Source organism: Arachis hypogaea, chromosome 14, assembly GCF_003086295.3.
Source record: "Arachis hypogaea cultivar Tifrunner chromosome 14, arahy.Tifrunner.gnm2.J5K5, whole genome shotgun sequence".
In the NCBI taxonomy this organism is placed as follows: Eukaryota; Viridiplantae; Streptophyta; class Magnoliopsida; order Fabales; family Fabaceae; genus Arachis; species Arachis hypogaea.
Window position 1 is genome coordinate 124,803,128 of NC_092049.1, and position 20,433 is coordinate 124,823,560.

General features: G+C 34.0%; 1 long non-coding RNA gene across 1 annotated transcript; it reads right to left on the reverse strand.

Annotated features, from left to right (window-relative positions):
- Positions 1-8,788: 8,788 nt before the first annotated feature.
- On the reverse strand, positions 8,789-11,361 carry LOC112740594 (uncharacterized). The gene is made up of 4 exons (XR_003171243.3): positions 11,211-11,361; positions 11,085-11,147; positions 9,032-9,130; positions 8,789-8,925 (listed from the first exon to the last, which is right to left on the reverse strand). It is a non-coding gene; the product is annotated as an uncharacterized lncRNA (long non-coding RNA).
- Positions 11,362-20,433: the final 9,072 nt, after the last annotated feature.

Sequence of the window (20,433 nt, forward strand, 5' to 3'; positions counted from 1 at the left end):
GCATTGAACAAATGAACAGTCTGTTTATATAGACTGATGATAATGACCTACAACCTTTTCTTAATTGGCTCCAATTAGATTAAATATAATAAAACACATAGTAGGGCCATTAAGGAGACAAGACTGTACTATGGTTTGAAAGTGACTCCTAGAATGCTAAAAAGAGTGCTAGGTTCATCAAAGTTTATTCGTTAGTAGGGGTGGTAACACTACCCGAATCCGCGGGTACTCACCCGCCCCTACCCGCTCGGAGCGGGTAATTATCCGCCCCCGCACCGAGGCGGGTTTTAACGGGGCGGGTTCTTGTGTGGGGTGGGGCGGAGTCGGATTTAGGTTGAACCCGTCCTGGTATATATAATATATATGTAAATATATATATTTTTAATATATAATATACGTAACATATATAAAATAATTAGTAAAATGATTAATAATATTATATCATATATAAATTTGTACTTTAATTTATATTATGTATATAAATGGTGGTTATATAATTTTAAAATTTAATTTTATTTGTTGGATTTAATAATTATAGGAGCGGGTAGGGGCGGAGCGGGTACCCGCAGGGACGGGTTAGGGTTTAATATTTTACAACCCACGGGTAGGGCGGGGCGGGTTTGATGCGGGTTTTCTGTTGGGCGGGGCGGGGTCGGGTAGAGCAAAAATCCGCCCCTACCCGCCCCGTTGCCACCCCTATTCGTTAGATCCCAAAGCATGCCTATGAAATTAATATACCAAATATTTTTTCTTTATTTATTTTTATTATTTTATGCAGTAATTTTTTTAGTTTAATTTTAGTATAGGAATGGTATAATTTTTGTTTAATTATATTTATTATTTTGAACGATTATTTAAATGATCAATGTAAGATAATTAAATATATATATATAATTATTTTATATTGATAATATTTTAAAATTAAATTTAATTTTTATGCGTAAAAAGTTAAAAACCCAAAGAAAAGGTGAGATTTATTTTGGGGGAAAAAAGTTTGGCATTTAAGTTTGTTGTAATTATTGTAAAAGATTTTTGTCGTAGTTGTTCAGGGATGGAGCAATAATTGAAGAGCGTCAAAAGATGGAAGGGGTTTGGTCAAACTTAGAGTGTTAATATGAAAGAGAAAGGAAATGATGTCCTATAAAATACACAGCTACATAGGTTTTATGATGAAAAAAATCTACAACAATGATGTACAACAACTTAGACTACTTGGATCATCATGCTTATATATACACTTAACCAAATTATTTAATTCATGCAGGAATAGCTAGTACTGTAATTCATAGATATAAAATAATATACAATATATGCATTACGTACAGTACGTAGCAGTAACACTACTTGAGTGAAATTATATATACACGATACAGCAACAACCCAGATATATATCATAATTCATAAGCCTAGCTAGGTGGGTGCATGTGTATTAGGTGCAGCCACAAAATATAAATAAATTAAAAGTACTAAGAAGACTCAAATTAAAGTGTTTTATAGAGATAGATGGAGATGGCATGCATTAGGGATGGCAAAATTCCCCGAGACGCGGGGATCCCTGCGGGGACTGTTCCGAATGGGGATCCGATTGTGGAGAATTTTTTCCGCGGGGATGGGGATGGGGGACAAAATTTCCCCGAAGCAGGCGTGGGGACCCGAGCAGGGATCCCCGCCCCGTCCCCGCTATTCCCCGAAATTTATGAATTCCTTAAATTATTCTTAATAGTTTATTTCTCATATATGTTTTTTAGTCATTTCTCACACACACATATATAGAAACACAAAACTCCTAATCTTTATTTGCATAACCCTTCTTCAATTTAGAGATCCCTAAGGCTGTCCATATTCCATCTAACCTCTCTGCAGTCACCCCCTCGTCACCCTTCTCACCGAATCGTCACACCTCACCGTGCCATCACCCTTATCACGTCGTAATTTCTGTTTGCGGCGTTCTTTTTCATAACTCTGCCGTCGTGTCCATTCTCCTCTCTATTGCCACGTCTCTTACCTCGTCCACTGCTTTGTCCTTTGACTCGTCGTGGCGTCCCCCTATTGCGTTATTTCGAGAGAAGTCAGCATCGTATCATTTAGACTTTTTGTATAAAATCTTGCAGTTTTTGTATAAGATAGATACTTACAACTCTATTCATATGAAAATTAATAATTAGTTAAAACTATTATGTAGATGGGGAATGGGGTCCCCGCGGGAAATGGGGCCCCGTGGAAATGGGGATGGGGAGCAATATTCCTCCACGGTGGGAAATGGGGCGGGAATGGAGAGCAAATCTGAGGGCGGGGATGGGGAGCAGGGAGGCATCCCCCGCCCCCGCCCTGCCCCATTGACATCCCTAGCATGCATAGTAGTAGTATTTGTTTTAATTTGGGGATGGGGATCGGATTGGGGAGAGTTATGGAATCAGAACAACTTTGCATGAAAATAGAAAGCACCTATAGAGACCAATCCAAAAATAGCTTACCCTGAAAAAGCATGGGAAAAACAACTCCCGGGGCGGCAATATTATTTTGGAAAAATTTAGGGGAGCATGTAACCATAAAAAAAGAGTGAGTCATTGGATGAAATCTCACATTAATCTCACATCATTAAAAATCTCATTGATGGCTATTTGATGGCTATAAATCCCAAAAATTGCTGGCTCCCTAGCATTCCTCTATTATTTTTCTTTAATTTCTTTCTGATCGGGATTTAAAAAAAATGGTAAAAAGTAAAACTTAATTGATTGGAAGTTTTTGGACCTATAAATTACTCTTTGGCTAAAGGTACTAAGGTAGCACATCTTCTATTGTAATTAATGTATGAAATTTTTTTTTTTTTTTTGTATTTATGTTTAAAATATATTTTTTAAAAAATTTATCATAAACATATTTAATTTATATAAAATAATTTTATATTTTTTAATAATAATAATAATAAAGTTTAATTACTCTATTGGTCCCTATAGTTTCGTGAAATTTTTAATTAGGTCCCTATACTTTTTTTCTTTTTAATTGAGTCCTTGCACCAATTTTTTTTTAATTGGGTCCTACACTTTTTTTTTCTTTTATTTAGGTCTCTATACTAATTTTTTTTTTTTTAGTTGGATCCCTATAAAATTAAACCAATTACTACTAAGAGGGACTTAATTGAAAAAAAAAATAGTGCAGGGACCCAATTAAAAAGAAAAAAAATATATGGACCTAATTAAAAATTTCACGAAACTATAGGGACCAACAGAGTAATTAAACCTAATAATAATAATATGGTTTTGAGTAGCAGCTAAAAATTAATGATATATTATTAAATATAATAAAAAATAATTCTCTAATTATTGAGATAAATTTAATAGATAAAAATAAAAAATATATCAAGACATTAATATATTGTATAAAAAATTGTGAACTATATTTCTTAGATGCATTACAAAACTTTATCTTGTTAGAATTATCTTCTAAATATGTGACCTCAAACATTACCCAATTTATGATACAATAATAATTGGATTCTTTGATATAAAAGAAATTATGTATGATTGTAATATAATTTATAGGAAAACTTTTAGGTATATTATGGTAGACTGGTAGTTACTTTATTGAAAGTCTGAAATTCTAATCATGTGGTCCGTTGAGATGTAAATTAAAATAATATGAGTGACTGTGATTTGTTTAAAAATATTAAGATGCTCTCTAATTTTATTTAATGTTGAAGAGATAGTTCTCTTATATTTAGAGGATGCTTTGTTGATTACCCATAGAGACATAGAGGGCAACTAAAGGTTTAGAGGCTGCAAAATCAGAGCTAAGGCACGGTTATGTGGCTAATGTGCATAGCTGATACAAATTTTTTAAAAAAATGACTAAGTGAGCTTCTATCTCTTGGATAATAACAAATTTTTTTTTGCTTGGAAGGAAGTCGAAAACCAAAAAAAGAAATATTGGTTTACTGGGTAAAGTTGATAAGTGAGAGAGTAGTGGATCAGAGAAGCAAAAGTTTCATTGTTAAAAGAATAGTTGGAAAAAAAAAGGATAAGTACTTTTTTCGTCTCCAAGGTCTGGGGTCAAAATCAAAATCGTCCTTGATCTTTTTTTGTTATTAAAATCATCCTCAACGTTACAAAACGTTATAAAATCGTCCTTTTCTACTTCTAATTTTTTTTTACTAAATTACCTTTTATTATTAAAAAATTATAAAATAAAATAATTATAAAATAAATAAAAAAAAAAAAGAAGAAAAGGGGGTGAGGACTGAAGAGAGAAAGAAAGGGGGGGAGTCCGCGAGAAAAAGGGAGGGGCAGAGAAGAAAATCGGAGGGGAAGGGGCCGCACTCCACGCCGTCCGGTCGCACCGCCGTCGCGCTGTGCTCAGCCCGATACGTGCTCCGTCGCGCCTCGCCGCCAGATCCGCACCTCACGCCGTCACCCATGGAGCCACGAGCTGCGCCGGTCGCACCGCACCGCACCACCCCACCACTGCTTCTTCTTCTTTTTCTTCTTCTTCTCCTGTGAACTGAATTTATTGTAAAATTTGTTGTACATGTTGTTTGAATTTTCTGAATTTTCTGTTGATAATGATGATGATCATGAAGAGAGGGGTATGAGGAAGTGGGGTGAGGGGGTGGGAGCAGGGATGGACCCATGCTTATAGAAGAGGGGGCATTTGCCCCCACAATTTTAAAAAAAAAAAAAACTAATACTTACACGTGTATATATATATATATATCTTAAAATAAAATATAAATAATTTTTTTGTATTTTATGTTAAAAAAATATTTTATTAAATTTAATTTAGTATAAAAAATAAATAAATAAACTCAAAAAATAGTAATAATTAACTTTATTATATTAGTTAATTAATTAATAATTAAATTAAAATTTAGTTTTTTAATTAAATATCACTTAAATTATTAGTAATTTTCTAAAAATTATTTAAGATAAAAAAATATATTATCTATATGTTAATATATTGTAATTATTTTAGTTAAAAAATTTATTTATACCATAAAGACTATAATAAGTAGATTTGATAATTAAATATGAAATAATAAAAAGTAAAATAATTATTTAAAAATATATAAAAAATAATATTTAGTCATGTTTAAAAAAGTCATTATAAATTATTTTCTTTCATTATTTTGAATATTATACTGTGTGTATGAAATTATATTTTTATTATTTTAAATATTATAATAAGTGATTGTATATATATTTTTAGTTCTTATCAATATGTATAGATAGTTCTCATTTAAAATTTTAAATATGTTTAAACTAATTTGGATTGGTCAAGTGATAGCTTAGTTGTCCGCTTAAATAAGTATTGAAGGTTCAAATTCTATCTCGTATGTGTAACAATTCATTGTCGGTGAAACTTAAATTCACAAGGAATTAGTCCTTAACTTATTGAGTATTGTAAAAAGTAAAAAAAAAAAACTATTTGTACCTAAATTTTATTATATTTTTGCCCCCACTGCTAAATTTTTCTGGGTCCGTCACTGGGTGGGAGGGAGGCAGTGAGGGGTGGGAGGTTACGGTGAGAGGGTGAGGGGGTGGGTAAGGGGAAGGCAGTGAGGGGTGGAGGGTGAGGTGACACTACAAGAAAAACACCCATTCAGGTAAACTTGAAAAGTGTAGCCAAAAGTGAAAAAAAAATGATGCCTTAGGCTACGGCTACGCTTTTTGGGCTACGGCTACGCTTTTTGGGGTGATTCATATTCGCCCGTTACCTATTCTCAAAGGCTATGCTTTTCTGCACCAAGGGCTACGCTTTTGGCATTTGGGAATAGGCTACGCTTTTCAAGTGATGCTGTCTAGGACCAAAGGCTACGCTTTTCATCTTTCATTCTTCCAGAATAGGCTACGCTTTTCAACGCTACTACATCACTTGTAAAGCGTAGCCACATTGTATACCATAGCTACTTTTTATAAGTATAGCCCTAGGTCCCTCTTTTTTTTTTTTAATTTTCTGTATAATCATAGCTACTCTATATAAGTGTAGCCTTAGGTCTCTTATTATTTTTTTTATTTTTTTTAATTTTCTATATATATATATATAATATTCTAATAATTTTTTATACAACATAATATTATTCATCTGCTTGAAAGTTATTAGTTTTGCACTTGATATTGAACCACTTATTGACCAATGTCTTGGGCCATGAAAGCTTCACTAAATAAAGGAAAGTAAGTAATAGCTATGGCAAAATGCAATTGCAAATGAAGTTTGGAAGCACAAATGTCATTTATTTTAAATCAAGCATTGCTTTTCTTGGAAGCACAAATGCCATTTAACAAATCCTGTCACGTTGATCACTTCAATTTCATAATTCAACACATACAAATTAAGAATACGTACGCACTATGACAAATAACAAGTATTGTAGTAGGAAGTAGTCAAATGCAACATATTTCAAGTCTTAATTTAGTACTAATTAAAAAGAATGCAATGTTGGATGAGAAACGAACCACGTGTCTGCGTTGCTCGAACCTTTCACAGAGGTTAGCTGCCTGAAAAAGATGAATAAGAACAAGAAAAATGGTTAAATAATTAAAGTTAGGGAGCCAAAGTAAAAAAAAAATTAATCAGAAGGGTGAAAGACCCGGTGATATCAATGTATATCAATTTAGCTTAGCTTGTGAATGTGAGAAGTGTGAGAACTCATAATCAAACAGAAAATTATTGAACAAAAAGAAAATGTCAAGAATAATACATAAAATCATAATTAGTTTTCTATTTCAAAAATTCAAAACAAAACTGAATACAATGCTATAAGGGAATCACAGATACAGGGAGAATTTTACACATGTATCAGCACACTGGATTAGTGATGGCAACATCAGGAACAGAAGCTAGCACCAGGATGATAGGGTATGATGAAGGGTCTTGCGAAAAAGCAGAGGAGAAAAGATAAACAGATAAACGGGTAATAGACAAAGATAAACAGATGCACAAATCCAGGCACAAATTTAAAAGTGCAAAAATACAAGAATTCTAGTAAAGAGAAGTGCACAAAACTAGAATTACAACAACCAGAATTGCACAAACAATTTTCAGCCATAACAACACAACTTCAAGTGTTAAAGTGTCAATAAAGCCAACAACATATGATTTTTAGCCATAGCAATTAACTTAACCATATGTAAATATAAGAGGCATAACATATTATACATATACCTAATATATTATACATATAAAAAAAAGGACAAAAGAAATCCTAATATATTATTATTTATTTTAAATAGGAATCCTAAAGTGTACTTTGGTTTTGGATTTACAACTGCGTTCTAAGAATTTAATTTTATATGATTTTTTAAAAACCGGCTACTGATTTAGTACACTTTAGAAAAACAGCAAGCAGTAACCAATTTAGAAAAATCATATAAAATCCATCTTTAGTTGGATTCTCCTAAAGTTTGGTGTGATTGAACCAGACTTACCCATCTTTCACCCAGTTCAAGTCCCAGAGCATTTTCACTTCTCTAGAAAAAGTTATGCCTCTCAAAATATGGTTTTGTTTTAAGAAAAGGGTGCTGTCGCAGCAGTGAACAGCCCTGCTTCCAGAAGACACAACTTTCTCTATAAAATTCAAATTGTCCTGAAATTTGGACATAAAATACTAGACATCCTAATATTTTATTCCTCTTTAGTTTCACCTCCAAATAGTTTCAGAGTATTAAGATATATAGTTTTGAAGTTGCTGTTCCAGAATTCGTACAGCATTATTTCTGCAGAAAATGACCATTTTCTAAAAATCATATCTCCCAAACCACACATCGAAAAATTCTGAAATTTTAGAAAAATAATTTAGACATATTAAGGTTTCATAAAAAAATAATTTCACTCATTTTTAGTGGCTACATTGCTCCCAGTTTTGTTTACAAATTGCTGCCCAAAACTGCATAATTCTGCAACATGTAACCTCGGGTTTTGAGAGGTCAAAAATTGATTCCTAGCTTTTCACTCACTCTAACTTTGCATTCTAACTTTCTTTTACCTATTGTAACTTGTTGGAAAGATTAAATCAGCTCCAAGTATTCAGGATTAATAAATCACTATTTTTTGTCACTTTTTACATTTAAGCGTACTCATATGAAATCAACAATTTCTGCATTACTCAACATAGCAATCCAGCCACAAATCACTCAAACAATTCACATATATTATCATCAATTTACTGCATCATATATAACAAATAGACCAGCATCATCTCAAATAATCATTAGCATGTATCATCAATTAATTCAATCATAAAACTTGGCTTCTAGCCTTTCAATAAATTCTGCATTCTAACAAACTTGGATTTTACATGTATAAGCCTATTGCGCATTTTATCAAACAGCTCAAGTGCAAAATCACCCGAAGGAGCACACAATCAATAAGCTCATAAATCAAACCAGCAACATTATTAACAAAATGCGCAGGCTTCCTATCTCTATCTCAGCATGCATATTTCTTACCATAACAAAACAGATCATCCAACATTCAAAAACAAAAACAAGTCTTTATATAGATAAACAAAAATCAATACATTCAAATAAAGCATCAATACCTTTATATAGATATTTTACCTCTCGAAAGTTATAAGCTGATATAGTTAGGTTAGTGCAGTAATTAACTACCACTTTTCAACAAAAAATCAGCAACTTCAGCTAATTACTTTCCACTAAGATTACTAGGAATGTAGAACTATATATAATAAGAAAACATCACATCAAATTAATTAAGATTAAGAAGAGAACTAGATGAAGTTAGTGTTGTTGGTTGGGTTAGTTGCAGCCTGATTTTTATATTGGAATTTAATCATGATGAATTGGAAAAAAACATACCTTAGCTGCTCTTGTTCTTGCCCTTGCCCACCTTGACACAGCAGATTCTTGTTTCTCCACATCAAAGAATGAAACTGAACTCCTTTTAAGAGCAGCAAAATCCAATGCCTTCCACCTTCATCATTCAAAAATATTTAATTATTTACATGTATAAGATAGAAATTTAATCAAACACCTAGGGCGCACCAACAAAAAAAGGCATGTTTTCATGAAAAACTAACCATAGTTCCTCCACCACCACAGCACAATCTGCCAAGTTTCTTCTGGTATGGTAACTCTTATAAACCTTCTGCAGCTTGGTGGCAGCTGCATCAAGCTCGCTTTGGAGAAAAAGAAATTAACAAAAACACAAAAAATGCTTGACAATTAGTACTGTAGTAATAATCGTAGGCAAGGAATCAAATTTCTGGATGCTTTGGTGGAATCAAATTAGTACTGTAGTAGTAATCGTAGGCAAAGAATTTATACAGCTGTTTTTATCCATATGTAATGTAATTGACTCAAACTCGGCTAATAAAACTCTTATTTCCAGTGTGCTTCATCAAATAACAGTATTATACATTCTAGGACCAAGTTTTTCCCTTTTTCCCATTTGCTGTTATTTTTTGACACATTTTAATTGGCTATTATCACTAAAATTCAAAGCATCTATGAAAAATAACCAAAAAAAGCATTTGAAAAGCATCAAAGAGGAATATAACTTGAAGCTAGAAATTGAAAGCAACCACTATGTTCAAAGAATGCGTATGAACCAAGACATAAATCAAAATATTTTAGTGTGAAACCTGTTCTTTTCACTAATTTTTCCTTAGAGTAAAACCCCTCCCCGGTCCCTAACCATTTACGAAATTGACCTGGCGCCCCCTCACCATTGGAAATTAACAACGCGGTCCTTAACCATTCCCTCCGTGTGACCAAAAGGGCCCTCTTGCCGGTACTTCCGGTTACTTTTTACCCGAAAACCGACAAGAGGGTCCTTTCGATCACATGAGAGAATGGATAAAGACCGTGTTATTATTTTCTAATGGTCAGAGGACACCAGGTCCTTTTCTAGATGGTTAGGGACTAAATATTTTAATAGTAGGGTTACATGTAAAGACTAAATATTCTTTTTAGATTTTTAGAAGTGATATTTGTTTCATTCAAATGTTCGTGATATGACGAATTAATTTTACGTATTTTAATTTTGTTTATTTAGTTACTAATTGGAATTTTATTTCAGAGGATTTAGAGTTTTCTTTATTTAACCTAAAGTTGAGTGAGTTTCTTCGATTTAATTTTCAAACCAGTGAACAAATTATATTGAGGTATTTCTTTCTTGTTGCATCAAGAAATTGAATACAAAGAGAATCAGTTGATTTTTTATTCAATTTCTTGATGCAACAAGAAAGAAATACCTCAATATAATTTGTTCACTGGTTTGAAAATTAAATCGAAAAAAAGGTTAAATAAAGAAAACTCTAAATCCTCTGACATAAAATTTCAATTAGTAACTAAATAAACAAAATTAAAATACGTAAAATTAAATTAAAATTAATTCGTCATATCACGAACATTTGGATAAAACAAATATTACTTCTAAAAATCTAAAAAGAATATTTAGTCTCTACGTGTAACCCTACTATTAAAATTATGGTTGATGAATTTAATTCCACTAATAAGAAAAGCAGTTTAATTTTTTTAGAAAAAGGTGTATGAAATAATACTCTTGAACTAACTTTTTTTTTTTAGGTTCAACAATATAGAACATACATGTCGTTCTTAAAATCCTAAATCCAAGACATAATAATGCTTAATCAACCCAAATAATTATCACTTTTGTGTTAAGTTTTATTGTTAATGATTTCGTACTATCTATTAAATTTAATGTTGTTTGCTCTACGTCCACATGTAAAATATGGCAGAATGCATTAGATACAAAACTTAAAACAATGCTTTTTTTATTTATTTTCCAATTTTAAGTAAAATCCCTCCCCGGTCCCCTCACCATTAGAAAATAACAACACGGTCCTTATCCATTCTTTCCGTGTGATTGAAAGGACCTTCTTAACCGGAAGTACCGGTAAGAGGGTCCTTTTGGTCACACAGAGAGAATGGTTAAGGACCGCGTTGTTAATTTTCAATGGTGAGGGGGCGCCAGGTCAATTTCGTAAATGGTTAGGGATCGGGGAGAGGTTTTACTCTTTTCCTTAAGATGCTAAACTAATTGAAAACCTAAAATTCGAACCCAAAACCCCCAAAAATTCACAGAACCAATTGAAAATTGATACATACCTTCTCTATCTTAATTAGCCGTTGCAGTTCATCATCACTATCAAAACCATACCCACTTTCGAACTAAAAAGTGAGAGCGAGTTAGAGAATGAGCGAAAATGGAGGATACAGAACAGAGAATTTTACCTGGTGACAGAGGATACGACGTTGGTGATGAGCGGCGACGGTGAAGAAGAGATGAGCGGCGACGGTGAAGAAGAGATGAGCGGCAACGCAACAGCTTGGCGACAAAGCACGACGGCGGCGAGACATCCCTTCGAGCTCCTCGGCGGCAGCACAGCAGCCCCGACGGTGGCAGAACGGCGATGGCAACAAGCCCTAGAAACGGCGATGGAGCTTCAGTGGCGACGAAGCACCCCCTTCTTCTCTCCTCCATCGCGTTTTCTCTTTTCCTCGAGCTCTTTCTCTCACTGGCGCTCGACAACGACGGCGGCAGAGCCTTAGCCGGCGTCGTCCTTTCCTTCCTTCCCTCACTTTTCTTCTTCTTCCCGTTCTCCCTTTCAGATTTCTTCCCTCTTTCGTGTGTGGGTGGAGTGAGGATGAGGGTGTATGTCGCGTGAGTGAGGGTGACTGGGTGAGGGCAAATTTTTGCTGAGTTTATTTGAGGGTGTGTTGTGTGCGAAAGGGTTGGCGAAGATGAGGGTTATGTGCGAAGGTGAGAATGGCAAAAGGGTGTGCTTCTGGAGGGAAGAGGGTTTGCTATGCGCAAAGTGTCTCGTGGGTGTGTGTTCTTCTGGAGGAAATTGAAAGGGGAATAAAAAATTTACTAAGTGTTAGGGATTTGCCATACATACATTAGGCATCACTTTTAAAACGCACCCAAAACATAATAAATAAGTTACTTTTTAAAAGCGTTCTCTTTGATATAAAAAGTGAACCCATAGATATCAACCTACAGCTACGCTTTATAAGTGATTTCTATAATACCTAAGGCTACGCTTTTTAAATGATGCCGCATTTGTGTATCATTTTCTCTTATAAAAAGGCAACACGGAGAAAAGCGTAGCCTATTCTATGAATAGGCTACGCTTTTCAAATGTAGCTTAAAAAAAGTGTGGCTGAATGGGTATTTTTCTTGTAGTGTGAGGGGTGAGGGATGGGAGGCAGTGAGGGGTGGGAAGTTACGGTGAAGGGGTGAGGGAGTGAGGGGGTGGGTGAGGGGTGGAGGGTGAGGTGAGGAGTGGGGGGTTACGGTGAGGAGGTGAGGGGGTGGGTGAGGGATGGGGGGTGGGGGGTTACCGGAGTAGAGTGAGGGAGTGGTGTTTGTGTTTGTGTTTGTGTTTGTGGTGGTGGTGGTGGTAGTGGTGGTGGTGATGGTGGCAGTGGAGGTGGTGGGGTGAGGAAGGTGAAGAGGAGAATGATGATGATGAGGGTATTTTGGTCCAAAAATTTAAAAAATGATGATTTTAAAGCGTTTTTGAACGTTGGGGATGATTTTAATAACAAAAAAAGATCAGGGATGATTTTGATTTTGACCCAGACCTTGGGAACGAAAAAAGTACTTATCCCAAAAAAATATGTTATTGTGATTAGTTTTAAAGTAATAATGCATTGACAATGAACTTTAGTTCCCATGGTATATGCCTCTCTTTTTATTAAGAGATCTCAGGTTGAACCTCGTTTAATGCAAACTTGACAAAAAACTATACTTGCATTGTATGGCGTTTTTATGTTAAATTGAATTAATTTTATTTGAGTTATTATATTATTAAATTAAACAGTTAATATTTTTTGGTTAATTATATTAATAAATGGATATAGAAATTAGTCCTTTGTAAGCTTTTTAATTAATGAATAAAATAAATGCATTGTTTGTATTGTTTAGATAATTATATAGTAACTAATAGATATATTGATTATTATTTTTTTACGTACCCTTTAGATTCAATGTATATGTAATTATGATTACTATTTTTAATTATAACTACACTATTATATAGTTATCGTTTTTATTTTGATACATTTTGTAAGTTGTACATAATATTACTTAATTGATTATTTACAAGAAAAATTTAAATGTGAAAGACTTATGATTAGGGTTAAAGGTTTAGGTGTAACGTTATATTATTATTTTTTATATAACAAATATTCGTTGGATTTTATCTTAAACAATTTCTTAGTAATTAAACTTATAATATTATAGAATCACTTATTTATTAAGAATTAATATACTTTATAGTATATTTTGAGATAGAGTTAAAATTTGAGGATTTAATAAGGGTACAGTTACTAAATTTTATATTCAAGATGTATAAATTAATACCAATTTTCATAATTTTGTGTTTAATATTTATATTATGTTATTATAAAATTATTTATTTTATCCAACAAATTAAGGTTTATTAATATTAACATATTAGACATTACTTCAAAAATATTCGATATTTATGTTAATAGCTATTAAAGATATCATTGTTGTCACTAATTGATTTGTTGTTAGATCATTTTTTTCGTTAATACAAATATAAGTTTATATGTAATGTACTATCATTTAAGTTATAAGTTGGTTTTAAAAATTACATCAGATATTAATATTAATACTTTTTATAAATAAAAAATTTAAGATAGAATTAAAACTTTAGTATTTAAAACGCAGATTTAAGGTTGTTTGTTTTAATATTTAACAAAGCCATAATGATTTTAGTTAATTTTAAACTGCTCCTTTTCCTACTTTATAGAAAGTGCATAATTTATTCTTTTTAAAAATTTAATTTTTATTGCATAGATTTTGCTGGTAAACATTTTTGTTATATTAAATAAATTGATATTATTTATATTTTTTGAATTATATCTATAAATTTAGAGCGCGTGGTTTATGACAGTTTTAAGTTTTTTAAAAGAGTAAATACCATTTCCGGTCCCTGTCCATTTTGAAAATTGACTACACGCCCCCTAACTTTTATAAATTACCATATTGGCCCTTATTCATATACTCCGGGAGACCAATTAGCCCTTGAGTGTGTTTCTCCGTTCAAGGTCGACGGAAATAGCTGAGGTGTAACATTCAGCCTGTGACGTGGCGTTGTATAATCAAACGTGGAATGCTCTGTGGGCATGTGGACAAATAAGTCCCTGCACACTCAGCAAAGCGACGTCGTTTTGCTTGGAAGGCCTTTGGCTCGTTTGGGGTGAAATCCCATTCTCCCCCTTGTGCAGACCTCAATCACCATACATCACCCTCGTTCTCTCCTCAAAATTACGAAGAAACCCTAAGAGAACGAAACGTTTCCCTCCAAGCAAGCTGACAGAGACTTCCAACAGGGAGGTGTTGACGGTGCTGCAGACGGAGGAACTGACGGCGCAACAAAGGTTAGGGTCGCTATCTAATCTTGAAGCTTCGTTAGCTTGTGTTGGTCCATTTTTTTTTTACTGAACTTGGTCTCTGTTAATGATGATTTGGATTGGTCGCTATCTAATGCATGTTTTTGTTAATTATTGCACATTGTTGTTCTAATAGATGTCATATGAAATAGTCCCTATTTTTCATCATGGGGGTTGGTTTGAACGGGATGAAGATGGTGCACTGTACTACCGCGACGGAAGTGTTGAGACATTTCCTCCATTAGACATAGATTATGTTAATTTCAAGGATTTGGAGGAAATGTTCAAGGGTTTAGGGTATACAAGTTACAAACAGATGTATTGGTATGATGGCAGTGCCCTTGATTTAGAGTATGGGTTGCATGTTCTTAAAGGAGATAAGAAAATCAATGAAATGTGTGATAAAAAGATGGAGAATGTGGAGTCGGATTCGCTGGTTATTTACTTTGAGCATGATGTTAGTCAACCAGTATATGGACCTGATGTTGTTGAGGTTGATTCACCTTCTTCCGATGACGGATATGAGACAACTGAAGACGAACCCTATAAATCCCCTCCAGTTGAATTCGAATCTGATAGTAGTAGTAGTGATGAGGAAGTTAATGTACAGAGGAAGAGTGTGAGGAAGAAGCAGCCTAGTGTGAGGATGAAAGAGGCAATGGATGTTGGACAAAAGGGTGCTAGGAAGAAGAGTTGTGGTAGACAACAGACACCTAAAAAGAAGAAGAATGTGCCACCTGGTAGTTTTGCTGATAAGGACATGTCTCCTAGGACTAAGAAGAAGAAGGCAAAAAGGTATGTTAGAAGAAAAAAAAAACATGTTCTATCCCAACAAGAAGCAAGCAATGAGCCAAACAGTGGGCCTAGTGGAGATCAAGGTAATGGGCCAGGTGAGGTTCACCCAAATGATGAGGCAAGGGATAAGCCCAACTCAGATCCAGTGGCTGAGGAATTGGACTCAAACCTAGATAAGCCATATGAATATGAGTCTGAGACATTTAACTCCCCAATTTCTGACTCAGATGAGGAGCATAAGGCAAGATATCCTGATTTCAATGAGGATGCAGAGTATGGTGAGGTTCAGTTTCAGGTTGGACAACACTTTGAGACCATGGCAATGTTCAAGCAAGCACTTAAGGACTACTTTGTATATGAGGGAAAGGAGCTTATGTATTTGAAGAATGAGCCAAAGAGGATTAAAGCAAGGTGTGCTGAGGAGGGTTATCCATGGCTGGTGTTTTGCTCTCATAATAGTCAGAGTCTAAGTTTTCAAATTAAGACATTTATTGGAGAGCACAACTGTGGTAGGAATTTGAGCAGTAACATGGCTGATAGAGCTTGGGTGACAAGTAAATTGGTAAAAAGGTTGGTAACTCAACCTCTAATGACTCCGAAAGAGGCACTAGAGCACATGAAACAGGACTATAATGTCCATATAAACTATAGGATGATATACAGAGCCTTGAAAGCTGCTAGAGAGCAAGCAATTGGAAAGGAGCGAGAACAGTATGGAAAGCTGCATGACTACTTAAATGAAATTCACAGAAGCAATCCTGGATCCACTGGTATGATTGATGTAATTCCTCAACCGGAGGGTCGTCCACTGTTCAATAGGTTGTACATTTCACTGGATGCTTGCAAGAAAGGCTTCAAGGTGGGCTGTCGTCCTCTGATCAGATTGGATGGATGCTTCTTAAAAGGGTACTTTGGTGGTCATCTTTTGTCAGCTGTGGGGCAGGATGCCAATAATAGTTTCTTTGTAATAGCATTTGCTGTAGTTGAAGCTGAGAACACTGATTCCTGGAAATGGTTTCTTTCAATCCTGCACGATGATCTTGGTCCTGTGGCTGCCAATGGGTGAAACTTCATGTCCGACCAGCAGAAGGTTACATTACTTCCTTCTTTGTGTTTCTTTTTGTTATATGGTTTGTGTTCTGTACTTACTTGTTAATTCAACTGTTGGCTGAATTGTTATTGCAGGGGTTGGCTAAGGCATTGCATGAGGTAATGCCACAAGCCCATCATAGGAATTGTGTCTTACATATATGGAAAAACTTCATTAAGCACTTTAGCACACAAAAGAGCTAGTTTGGAAGGCTGCTAAGAGCACAACAATGAGAGAATTCAAAGACTCAATGGAACTTGTGAAGAAGGTGAACAAGGCTGCTTGGGAGGATCTACGGAAGTTTGATCCTGGTGCATATACAACAACTTGAATCAATCCAACAAGAGACAAGGGTTGATACTCAATCTTCACACTCTGCCCAACCACCAGTAGAGGTAATGTTATTTTACAGATTCATGCCCTTTGACTATAAAATTAATTGGCCCAAGAGCATATACAACAAATTGAATTGTTTTCATGTGGTTTAGGGTGTGGACTACAACACTAAGCCCTCAAACCTTGCTACCCCAACTGCACCCAACCACGGGCCAAATTTCAGACCCAAGCAAGCAATAACTAGACCTCCAGCACCTACAGTTCAACACCTTCAACAGCAGGCCACAGCCCCAACAGTTCAGCAACCTATGCAGCAGGACACAGCCCCAATTATTCAGCCACCTCTACAGCAAGCAACAACCCCATTCTCACAACCATCAACTCAGCAGCAACTTCCAACTGAAGGAGCAACTGGCTCAGGGACTGCCACAACTCCCTTCATGTTCATCCCCACACCAGGCCTAAATGCACCCCAGAGATTCAAGCCAACATATGGGTTTAGGCCACCAAGATTTCAGAAATGACATAATTGTAGTTATAGTTATGAATATTTTGGTGTGAAGTTTTTTGGTTTTCAAGTTATAAGAAGTAATACACTTAACACTACTAGAACATGTTTTTTGTTTTGTGAATTCAGACATGTGCTGATGATTTTAGCTCAATATGTAATAGCCTTTGTGCTTAGCAGTATGAATATAAACATTATGCTTTTACCTTATACAACATTGTGCAGAGTTATCATGGGTTCAGCCTTTGCATTATTACAAACAAAAATTCACATTCAATTCATTTAGAATCTACAATTACAGAGTAAATTAACCCAACTCTTAACCTTGTATATGCATCACTTACAGCAACACAATATACCCTAAAATACTACAAACACAATTGCTGTTAACACAATTACCGTTGCCAGCATAACAAATACACCATGGGTATTACTACATTTTTTTTATTTTCCTTCATATTCATCCTCAATCTTAAATTCCAGTTGCTCCAGTCTATTCTCCAGCATCATCATTCTTCCTTGAACATCATTGTCATCTTCATGCCCAAAACATTTAGCAATCAGTTCGTCCAACCAAACAAAAAAGTTGCAGTGACGTTGCTCCATCTGCAATCGCCATTATAGTGAATACAACTTGTTAAACATAATATGAAGTTGATTACATAAACTGAAGATGGATGCAAACTTACGCCATAGTTGGAACAACCCAGGAAGATTCGGTCTGGGTTCTTGGCTGTCCCAGACTGTTGCATGACTGCTTAGGTGCCACACTTGCATTTAGGGTGTTAGAACTTGGCCTTCTTACCCTCACTTGCATTGCTACTCGAACCCACCATATTCTTCCTCCAGACACGGCATGTGTTAGAGGTTGAAGATTGCTCTGGATCGCTCATGCTTCAGGCACTAGTGTTAGGGTTCAGAAATGGGGAGAATGGGATTTCACCCCAAACGAGCCAAAGGCCTTCCAAGCAAAACGACGTCGCTTTGCTGAGTGTGTAGGGGCTTATTTGTCCACATACCCACAGAGTATTCCACGTTTGATGATACAACGCCACGTCACAGGCTGAATGTTACACCTCAGCTTTTTCCGTCGACTTTGAACGGAGAAACACACTCAAGGGCTAATTGGTATCCCGGAGTATATGAATAAGGGCCGATATGGTAATTTATAAAGGTTAGGGGGCGTGTAGTCAATTTTCAAAATAGACAGAGGCCAAAAATGATATTTACTCTTTTTAAAATTTATATTTAGTTCGAAAACACTTTTGTTACGTTAAACACATTAATATTAATTTAAGTTTTTTAGAAGTTGTATACTAATATAATCAAGTCATTCATTTATCAAATGAAAAAAGTTTTATGATTAGGGATAAAGTTAAAATTTATTCTTTAGGATTTATACATGATTTGATAAGCTTTTTTTTATTATTATTAAGGAAATTAAAGTGGCTATTTATTGACGTTGTTGAATGATTTTTTATTATATTTATACTATTTTTTGAGTTATTCATTAATCTCTTATTAATGATTTGGAGCATGTAGTTTATCGCAATTAGGGTTGTCAAAAAGCTTTGGGTTTTATATAAGATACAAATGTATTTTATATATTTTTTTTTCAAACAAATTGATACTACCTTCAATTTTAAATTTTAATTTTATGCCATAAATATAGTTTGTGTCCAACCAGTTTATTGAATAAATTAATATTATCTTAAAATAAATTATTTTAATGGACTGATAATAAAAAATTTTTTATACAATCATTTAATCAGATTCATACATTTAGAGGACCGTATAAAATTCTTTTGCATACAGTGCATAAAAATTAGTTAGTAATCTAAACACATGAATTGAAACATATATTTATCTATACATATTTATAATATTACGTAGTTATTTATTTAGCACAAAATTAAGATATATAATTTAAAGATATAATTAAAGCATTAAGTTTTAGGAAATATACATAGTTTGTAAATATTTTATTTTTATATTAAACACATTAAGAGTAAGGTTGGATTGATTTAAAAAAAACATAATTTTTTATTATTTAAAAAAAAATTATTTTACTAGATAAAAATTATTTTACATTTAGATAAATTAAAAAAAATTGAAGTATTAAACATGTTTTGCTTCCGATTTTTTTTAAGGTAAGGTATCATTGGCTTTTAAAAAAAACCACTAATTTACTTTTGTTAATAAAAATATTTTTTTTAAAGATGTATCAAAATATATTTAAAACTTATTAAAATTACTTTATTTTTTATAAAAGTACTTTTCTCATTGAAATAAACCAATTCAAACCAATACTAATATTGACTTTATTTATCTTAAAACAAATTTTTATAAACTAATGAATATTGATATCATTAAAAAATGATAAAATTACCTATTTCTAAATAATTAATTTTTTGTAAAAATAAAATTAAAATTCTAATATTTAAAATAAATAAAAAGTTCTGACTTTTTTAAATACTTTAAAGCGTCTACTAAGTAGGGCTGTCAAAGGGGCTAACTCGGTCTATTTAGGCTCGGTCCGTTAAGTCCACGGGTTAAACGGGCTGGCCCGTTTAAGTCCGCTTTATTTGTCGGCCAGAATTTTCTAACCCAGACCGTTTATGGTCAGTCCGATGGGTTAAACGGGTCAGCCCGTTTATCATTTTATTTTATTTTTTGAAAAATATTTTGACAAAAAATACCAATTTTAGGTAAAAAAACCATTAAAAAATAATATTTTTTAGTTGATTGGTCGGATTTTCAGGTCGGATCAGGAGAAATATTAGCTAAAAGTGCTACTTTTTTTAAAAAAAGTGTAAAAAAAAATTAAACAGACCACCCGTTTAGTTCGCAGACTAGCTCGTTTAACCCGTCATTTTTTTAGATTAATCGGGTTCAACCCATTTAGCCCGAAATTTAAATGAACTTAATTTTAGAGGCAAACCCGCCCATTTAAACAGATAAACGGACTGATCCGATAGATTTAGCCCATTTTAACGGTTCTATTACTAAGTATTGAACATAGCGCAACGAATGGACCGGAACAGTTGAAGTTTTAGGGGGAAAACGAAGAAAGTTATTATTATTATTACTATTATTATTATTATTATTATTATTTTAGGTTAAGGGAGTATTTGGTGTAAGAAAAGGAATTGGAAAATTGGGAAAATATGTCTGTGATAAGGGCTTAGGGTTTGGCAATGTTTCGAGGGTTTGGGCTTCAGAATTGGGGAGGAATGGTTTAGGTTTTACTGGTTCACTGAATGGTTTTATCATACCTGCACAATCTACACTACTGGACA